This window comes from Quercus lobata, chromosome 6, assembly GCF_001633185.2.
Source record: "Quercus lobata isolate SW786 chromosome 6, ValleyOak3.0 Primary Assembly, whole genome shotgun sequence".
NCBI classification, from domain to species: domain Eukaryota; kingdom Viridiplantae; phylum Streptophyta; class Magnoliopsida; order Fagales; family Fagaceae; genus Quercus; species Quercus lobata.
The window spans coordinates 35,561,044-35,570,155 of NC_044909.1; the positions used below are offsets into that span (position 1 = coordinate 35,561,044).

The following is a 9,112-nucleotide window of genomic DNA, read 5'->3' on the forward strand; positions in this document are numbered from 1 at the left end:
TAATATGATTATCCCTTTTTTTTTCTTGTCTCACGGTATTTGGGTGCATATTACAAAATAATATTATAATAATACAAAACTACTTAGGGTGAGTTTGGTTCAGCTTTTTGTAAAAGTGCATAATGAAAAAGTGGAGTTTTCAAAAAGTGCATAATGAAAAATTGGAGTTTTAAAAAGCTGAGTATTTGGTAAAAGCTGTTAAAAAGTACTTTTTGAAAAAACTGAGTGTTTGGCTAACAATTATAAAAGTTGCAGTTTGAGGGATAAATTACCAAAAAGGACAATGTATATATAAGGGAGTTTATTCCATACTTAAATCAATTACTTCATATACTTACTAAAAAAAAAATAATAAATAATAATAATAATATATTATTGGTATTATTTTAATAAAGTTTGGACAATTTTTCTTTTTTAGTGTCATAATTATTTGCTATTACCATTAATGACTTCTTATTAATATTAATTAAATCTAAATAATTTTCATCATCATGAAGCATAAAATGAAAATGTAAAAAGATGATAAAATATACACCAATAATCCAAGTTTAAATTGTACTACATAAAAATGTAAAAAGATAATAAAATACATATCAATAATCCAAGTTTAAATTGTACTACATAAAAATATAAAAAAATTGTACTACATGAGTTCTGCTCCAGTTGCTGCAACATCCCTAAACATTCTATCAAGTTGTTGTAGATTCTGTAGACCTTTATGTCGAAATTTTGAAGCTTTGGGTACTTCCTACAAAATGTAATTGTCATTTCACTCATATTACAATAATATACATAACTATTTCAAACTAGCTACATATTAATAAAATACTCAACTCATCTTCAACTTCATGTCCCCCCAATCATCAATAGCATCAATTGTTCCCTTCACTGCATCCCAACCTAAATTTGTGTCAAGACCCTTCAATTTTTCCCACACTCTCCAATCTACTTTTAATACATCCCACCTACATTTTAATTGTTCCTTATCATAGTTTAGACCAGTCTCATCACAAAATTTGATTACTAAATTGCTCCAACCTTTGGCACTTAAGGCAGCAAAGATTCCTTTATTCCCAACTTCAATCTCTTCCACACAAAGGTTACAAAAAGTAGTTGTCCAACTTGGATCTCCCCATACTGCTCTTGTTTTGTTTGCCTCGAAGTTGGAAGTGGTGTTTTTACCCATCTATAGAGTTAAGCAACCATAAGAAATGCAAAAAATAGAATTCATAATATTCCAATCTAGTGAACTAGTTACAAACATGATCTAATAAATCCACAAAAAAAAAAAAAAAAAAAAAAATTGCTGCCTAGTCTGAGCATTAAAATAGAAAGGGCTAGAGAGGAATCTCATCATGTCACAACTCACAAAAGCACCATTTGTACATTCATACGTCAGTAGACACAGCCAGAAAATTGCTGCCATAATTGAGGACACTGGCCTCAAAAGCAGTCAGGTTCATTGCAATAGACTACTCTTAATAACTCAACATTCAATCCCATAAAGCATAGATGGTCTTATAATGGTTTTATAAATGGTCATACAAGGTTATTAACCTTAATCCAAATCAACTGCAGTATCCAAGGTTATTAACCTTGAGAACAAATCATACAAATACCAAAATAACAATTTACAAGTCAACTAGATTCAACTTTACATTAAATTCCAATTCTAAATGAAGCAAAACACTTCCACTCCTCATTACTAAAGACCAAAAAAGATCACATAAACAATAAAATTTGCAAAAAAATCTACCATTCAGTACCAAAAAAAAAAAAAAACATTGTATAGCTTAAACCTTAATTCTTAAACTAAGCAATAAATTCTTACACCAAAGCATTCAAAACCCAGAAAATCACATAACTAATAATCAACAAAAAACTCAAGCTACCACTCAGTACTAGAAAACATAAAAATAAATATAACCCCATAACATAACTACAACTTGAAAATTCATATCAAGCAAAAGACTTTCAACCACAACCTTAAAAACCCAGATAATTAAATAACTAATAATCAACATTGAAACACAAAAACTTGTGTGGGGTGCTAATGGGGTGTGCGTGGGCTGCTGATGTGGGGTGCGTCTGCTGCTGATGGGGCATGCGTGTGCAGCTGCACACGCATGCCCCATCAGCAGCTGCACACGCATGCCCCATCAGCAGCAGACGCACCCCACATCAGCAGCCCACGCATACCCTGCAGCACCTCACCATGCAGCAACACACACACTTCTCATTAGCACCACACGCACTTCTCATTTCTTAATCTCAGTAATTAAATTTCATCTGTGATAGAGCAAAATTATATCATATGTAAACTATTCAGTCACTGGTGACTATATCTGGGCTGCATTATAATCATATGGTATTTTTTTTGGTGTTTGGTACACTGGAAAACGTAATTCAACAGAAAACAAGCCCAATATTCCACAATGTCACATACTCAACGAACCACGACAAATAAATTCTGCCTATTTTCAAGGTCACAACCAAACACCCAAAAAAAATAGGCCGATTTTCTGGAAAACATTTTCTGTTGAAACAACAACAAAAGAGCATAATTGATGAGTGAGAAATGAGAATGAAAACGTTATGTATGACCTGAACAAGCTCTACCATAATCAAGTTAAAGTCAACTAGAAAAATTCTTCTATCCTTCTGTGATAACCAGCATGAAAAATATTTATATTTCTTCTGAAAATTCTTCTTTCTTTCTCATTCTTTATATTTCTAAAATACCCAAATCATGCTAAAATACCCAAATCAGATATCGCATAACTTAAGACAGAGCATCCACAAAATAAAAAAGAAATTACGAAGCATGTACAGAACAAAATTTTTTTCAGTACCCGGCAAGAAAACAAATAGATCTTTTGCAAGAACAAAGCATGCAAGATCTGAAAAAAAAAATAAAATATATATATATATATATATTTATAGGTTAAAAAAAAATTTCAGATCAGTGTTGGTACCTGGTGGTTTTTGGTAGCAGATCGGTGTTGCTTGGTGTTTTGTTGATCAAAACTCTACCTTCAAAATGTATTTCTCAGATCAGATTAGACAAATAAAATAAAAAATAAAAATTACAGAGGAAGGCCCGTTGAAGAAGACGAAGAAAGAAGAAGAAGAGGAAGAAGATTTTCAACGGGTGACAAAAGAAAAGAGAGACTTACGCGCAAGGAGAGGCAGAGCTGAGAGAAGAGATGAGAGGCGTGGAGCTGTGGCTTGCGCAGAGCAGAGAGATGAGATGAGAGGAATGAGTGCCTGAAGACTGAAGACACTTTGCCCTTTATTGAAGGGCAATTACGTAATTGCAAACTCAACCCCCAACGGATACATTAAACGCGCACCAGCTTTTAACAAAATGGACCGATATACCTCTATAAACTCAAACGCACATTCCTTCACAAATATAAAATGCAACTTTTTCCAAAAAGTTGCGTTTTATACTTACCAAACACTATTTTTGGCTGACGTTTTTGAAAAAACGCTTTTTGGGCTTCAAAGTTCAAATGCTGAAACAAACGAGCACTTAATGTTCTTGTCTTATATAGCACTAAAGCTGTCACTACCTAAATCACTATTTTCGTACTCCTCCATTATTTGATTTTTCACATTTTCCAAACTTTGAGTTGTCTTGTTGCTGTAAACCCTACTTGTAATTATATATTTATAAGAATAGATTGCACTATTTTTAAGATCAATGGAATGCAAAGGTTATTCTATGAGTGGTTGAAATATAAATTACACTATTCGGAACTGCTTACTTCCCATGAACAATAAGGTTTCATGCTTAAAATTCAAGACATGAAATGTGAATTTATTTTGCAATGCATCATATATTGTTAGGGAGGGTCTAAGATAAAGCTGGATTGTTACACTTCCAATATTTTTATAGTCCCCATATCACCTAATTATATATAGATACAATTCTGATCATGAATATATATCACATAAGTTTTTCGTTCGGTACAAGCACAAGGAGCCAAAGAGTGTCGGCACGAGGCAGCGCAAATTCATGAAACACATTCTGTCTGTCAGATGCATGCAACTAGCTAGAAATAAATAGCATCACGAGATTCGCCTCCGTCTTCACCAAAGGTCGCTGACACATTACGTGTGGACCACAAGCTTTAACACACTCGTTATCTTACACAGTTCGTACGATCTACTACTTTTTTTCAATTTTTGCAATGTAACAGTTACGTCAAAAAAAAAAAAAAACAGTTACGTCAAATGGTAGTTTTTTTTTTTTGGTAACGTCAAATGGTAGTTAAAAGGACTGTAAAATAGATTGTGATTCGATATTTTGTCTAATCATATATCAGCAAGCTGGTTGATTATAACCACACCATGTAGAGTCCTTCTGGAGGAAATCCGAGATATTTTTAAATTTTCATAATATTTCTCACTTAATTTTCATTATGTACTCTTTTACCTTTTTGCACTTTTATTTTATTTAATAATGTGATTAAAAATTAACTTTTTAACTTTTAATCATAGCTCTTTAAAACTATTGCATTTGGTGTAATTCCCTAACAAATTTTGCTATATTGCTCCAAATTTTAATCCAATAATCATTCTTCTTATCCTTATATTTTGATATTAATTATTAATAAAACAAACTTATAAAGATCAAATTTGTACTAGGAAAAAATAACTTTTTTCAAATCTGCATTAAGTCTATATATTGTGCTAAAAGCATAGAATATGCATTTTAGGGACTCGTAAAAGATGATAAAATATATTCCTTCAACATTCCTCATTACACACCATTCTCATCTGAATTAAAATTTGAAGTTTTAAAAGAAGGTGATTTCTCCATTGATCGCCTAGAGATTTCTAAAGTCAATTGGAAAATTTATGATGGTGAATTCAACCCATTTATTGGGTTTAATTTAGTAATGATGGATACGGTGTTGCATAGTATATGAGAACATTGGTTAAACCCTTACTTGTTACTTACTTTGGAAATGCAATAATCGATGAAGTTTTCACAGATATGAAAAAATTATTGATGATCTTATTTCTAAAGAGAAGACTCAGTATATAAATCTGACAATTTCAGTGACTAAAAAAGGATGATTCCGAATATGGTCATTTCATAATATGAATGACTTAAGTAGTGTGGTTGTCCAATCATAAGGTGGTAGGCCAAGTTTGTGTTACGAAGTGTTTGTATTTTATTCTGAAGTGTTTTTATGTAATAAAATAATACCTATGAAAGTTTGGCTTGGATTGTTCTCATTGATCGACAGTTCCTACAATTTCTCCATCTTTCTAGAAATTTGACATGAAAAGGAGTTCAGAACCGAACACACAGTAAGTTACAAATAGCCCCTTGGGACCTAAAGGCCAAAGGATCAAACAAAATAATACTCCGACAATCTAAAAAAGGTTCCAAACCTCTAGCAAATAGTGTTGTTACATTTATGAGCTTATGGTATGGCACTAAATGACATGGTGTTGAGGTCTAAAAAGTTACAATGCTGCACCAAGGCCCAAAAAGTCATAGTAAGTTGAACCCCATGAAAAAGAAAACAATAAAAGGCTTAAACTCACAATAAGAAAAAAAGATGGTAGACCCAAATCCATTAAAAGGATTTTAAGACCCATGAATGGATAGGTCTTAGGGCCCATGAAACGAAGGGAAGAAAGAAAAAGCTCAACCCGTCGAGATCTGAAAATCACTAGGGACTCCAATGATAAGAACTGGGCCGGGATACCCAGAGACTGCCGGGAGCTCGGGGTCCTTGGGACGTGTAGCAAAACTAGGATGAGATTAAGACAGCTCAAAAGGAGTGCCAAGAAACACAAGGAACGAAGAACAAATACGTCCTTATCAGCCACCCCATGATGCAAAAAGGAACCAAAAAGCTTAGAGACTAACAATTCATGAGCAAGGGGCTGGTACCTCAGGAAGCCCAGAAAAGAAGAACCATGAAAGGAAGTAGCTGGGAAAACTTTCAACTTGGCAGGGATGGAATCGGCTCACTTGGGAAAAATGACAAAAGGAAAAGCAGCCAAAAAGCTAAGTCTAAAAAATGTGAAGTTTAAAAATCTTGAAGGAAGAAAGATTAGAGGTCAGCTCTCTAGGGACACCTTAGAACGGAAAGTCAACAAGAGACTTTTAGGGAAAAAGCACCAAAAGAAGAAAATTATGAGAAACAAGGAAGGGACTAGACACTTAAGTTGCTGGCACAACATTGGCTCTGGTACCCAAGAAAGCAAAGGAGAGGAATCAGTAGTACCTCGAAACCCTAAGATGACACTATAAAAGGGGGAAGCAGCCAACAGTGAAGGGGCATTCAGCAACAGTGAATTAGAATAGAATCATTAAGAAAATTCTGTTAAAGACTCAAACAAAGTAGCAAAAGAAAGGAAAATACCGTCCGGTATTCTCAAACAGCCACTATAGAACATACTTGAATTCAAAGGATTGCAACTTTGCAAGTCTTATAGGCTTGGAGAGTCATCTAAGTCTGTAATTTTTGAGTTTATTTGGACCTTATAACACGTCTTAGTAAGCATATTATAATACACAATTAAAAAAAGTAATGGAATATCTCACATTGTTTTAAGGATCCGTCACGTTTATTTTGTGTCTTCCTTTATCACATTGCTCATTAACTATTTCTTGTTGTTCCATACATATATATTTCTTGTTTGCTAATATGTATGTATTGTAAGATTCCTACTCTGTGCACCACTTGGTTTGTAATCAGCCCATTTAACTGCGATGAACCAAGCTCAATCCCTTAAAACAACAACTATAAGGCCCAGGGTCCTTGCTTCTACTTGGGCCTAGACACTGTCCAAAAAAGGACTCTCACACATGGTCTCAAAGGTAATATTAACATATGCTACTACAAATTCAACTCTCAATAATAAATGATGGAAAGCTCTTATTATTGGTTGCACTTAATTATGATTGGAAGACACATAACTAATTATTTCCTAAATTTTGATTATCTAATCTAAAATTATATAAATTGATCAAAAATTAATAACAAAGGTAGATTCTTCTAAGCAAAATGGATCATTTACCTTTGATAAAATATGCTTCATAATAAATTTAATATATAATCAATCTTTCTAAAAGTCTTGTAACTCAATTGGTTGGCACCTTTTATAATATAAACATCTAGGATTCAAATTTATCATTTCCCAATTTTCAAATTATCCATACACACACAGAATCATATAATTGATTTTTGAAAAATATGTTTTATACCGGTGGGAGTTTCTTAACCATGTACTAACAAAAGATTAACTACAAATTAGTTGTGTTTTTCTATTTGGCTATCTTTTTGTACTTGCTTATAGAAAGTTAGAGACAAGGGATGGAAATGCAGGTTTTCTCAATGGGATCAGACAATACTAATGACCCATATGGCCATATAGCTACTAGCAATTGATCTTAATGAAATGATCTTTCTTCTTATCCTTATATTTTGATATAATAATTATAAGTAAAACAAACTTATCAAGAGCAAATTTGTACTAGGAAAAAATAACTCTTCTCAAATTTGCATATAGTCTATAAACCCAATTTCGCCCCTTTTCCCTAAACACAAAATCCAACACATTAATTCTTATCGAACACCTTCTCATCTTTCTTTGTTCCTCCACCACCGCTCTCCCTCTCTCTCTCTCTCTCTCTCTCTCTCTCTCGGCACTCAAAGACCTTCCAAAATTCAACTCATTCTCACCTTTTTCTTTTCTATTTGGGCGAATTTGGGTTTGTATTTTTATTATTTTTATTTTTTTGGCTTGAGCTGATCTGGCTGTATATGCTTCGCTTGTTCCTGCACCAGTGCTCTTACACTCTCTCAGCACTCAAAGAACTTCCACAAAATCTCAACCTTTTTTCTTTTCTTTTCTTTTCTTTTTGGGCAAATCGGTGTTTTTTTTTTTTTGTGTGGATGTTTGATTAGAAAAAACGTTAAACTCCAGAAGATCAATGGAATGGTTGAATTCTATATTTAAGATCAATGGAATGCATACGTTATTCTATGAGTGGTTGAAATATAAAATACACTATTCAAAAATGCTTACTTCACATGAACAATAAGGTTTCATGCTTAAAATTCAAGACATGAAATGTGAATTTCTTTTGCAATGCATCATATATTGTTAAGGAAGGTCTAAGACAAAGCTCGATTGTTACAATTCCGATATTATTATAACCCCAATATCACCTAATTATTATACATACAAAATTCTGATGAATAAATCACATAAGATTTTCATTCCGTACAAAGCACAAGGAGCCAAAGAGTGTCGGCAAGAGTTAGGGCAGATTCATGCAACACATTCTGTCATGATCGAGGAGGCAGACTTACGTGATGCAACTAGCAAGCAACATCATTGGCAAAGGTCGAGGGCGTGTGGACCACAATCTTTAACTTTAACACACACTCATTATCTTACGTGAGTTGCTCACTTTTGTATGATCAAAAGGACCGTGAAATAGACTTTGATTCCTTATTTTATCTTATCTTATCTTATCATATATGAGAATTATGGGGAAAATGTGGCACATGGACATGGATTCCACGTTTGGTCGGTAGCAAGCTGGTTGATTATAACCACACCAGGTAGAGCCCTTCTTCAAGGCCAGGTCTTCCAAGTATACATTGCATTGCAGCACATTTTGTCATGCTTACGTTTATTATTACCTACAAGAATTCAAAATAATCATGATCACTAGGTTCTTGAGAAAAGGGAGGTACCGATGGCTATAAATTGGGTCCTCTACATCAGTGGCGAAAATACGATTTTAGTTCGAGCCGGCAAAATTGAAAGATTAGATTGAAAGTAAAATTAATCTAAATATTACTAATCAATATAAATAACAAAATAGATAAAAATATATATATATATATATATATATATATATATATATACTAATGTAATTGTCATACAAGATCAAAAATAATATAAGCTTTAATTTATATTTGCATACCTATTTTAATTTACTCAATTGGAAGATTTGCAAAATATATCTCGATACAAGTTTGTTTAGAATTTGATTTGAAAATCATTATTGTGATTAGGCTTTCATCCATTAAGCAACTCATTTTCTCCTTTCAATTTTCTCTCCATT

General features: G+C 33.1%; 1 long non-coding RNA gene across 2 annotated transcripts; it reads right to left on the reverse strand.

Annotated features, from left to right (window-relative positions):
• Window positions 1-606: 606 nt before the first annotated feature.
• On the reverse strand, window positions 607-3,502 carry LOC115950770. 2 transcript variants are annotated; one of them, XR_004083105.1, is made up of 4 exons: window positions 3,177-3,502; window positions 2,976-3,033; window positions 835-1,186; window positions 607-748 (listed from the first exon to the last, which is right to left on the reverse strand). It is a non-coding gene; the product is annotated as an uncharacterized LOC115950770 (long non-coding RNA). The 2 variants fall into 2 exon arrangements; XR_004083104.1 differs by having other exon boundaries at window positions 607-1,186.
• Between the last annotated feature and the right edge of the window lie 5,610 nt (window positions 3,503-9,112).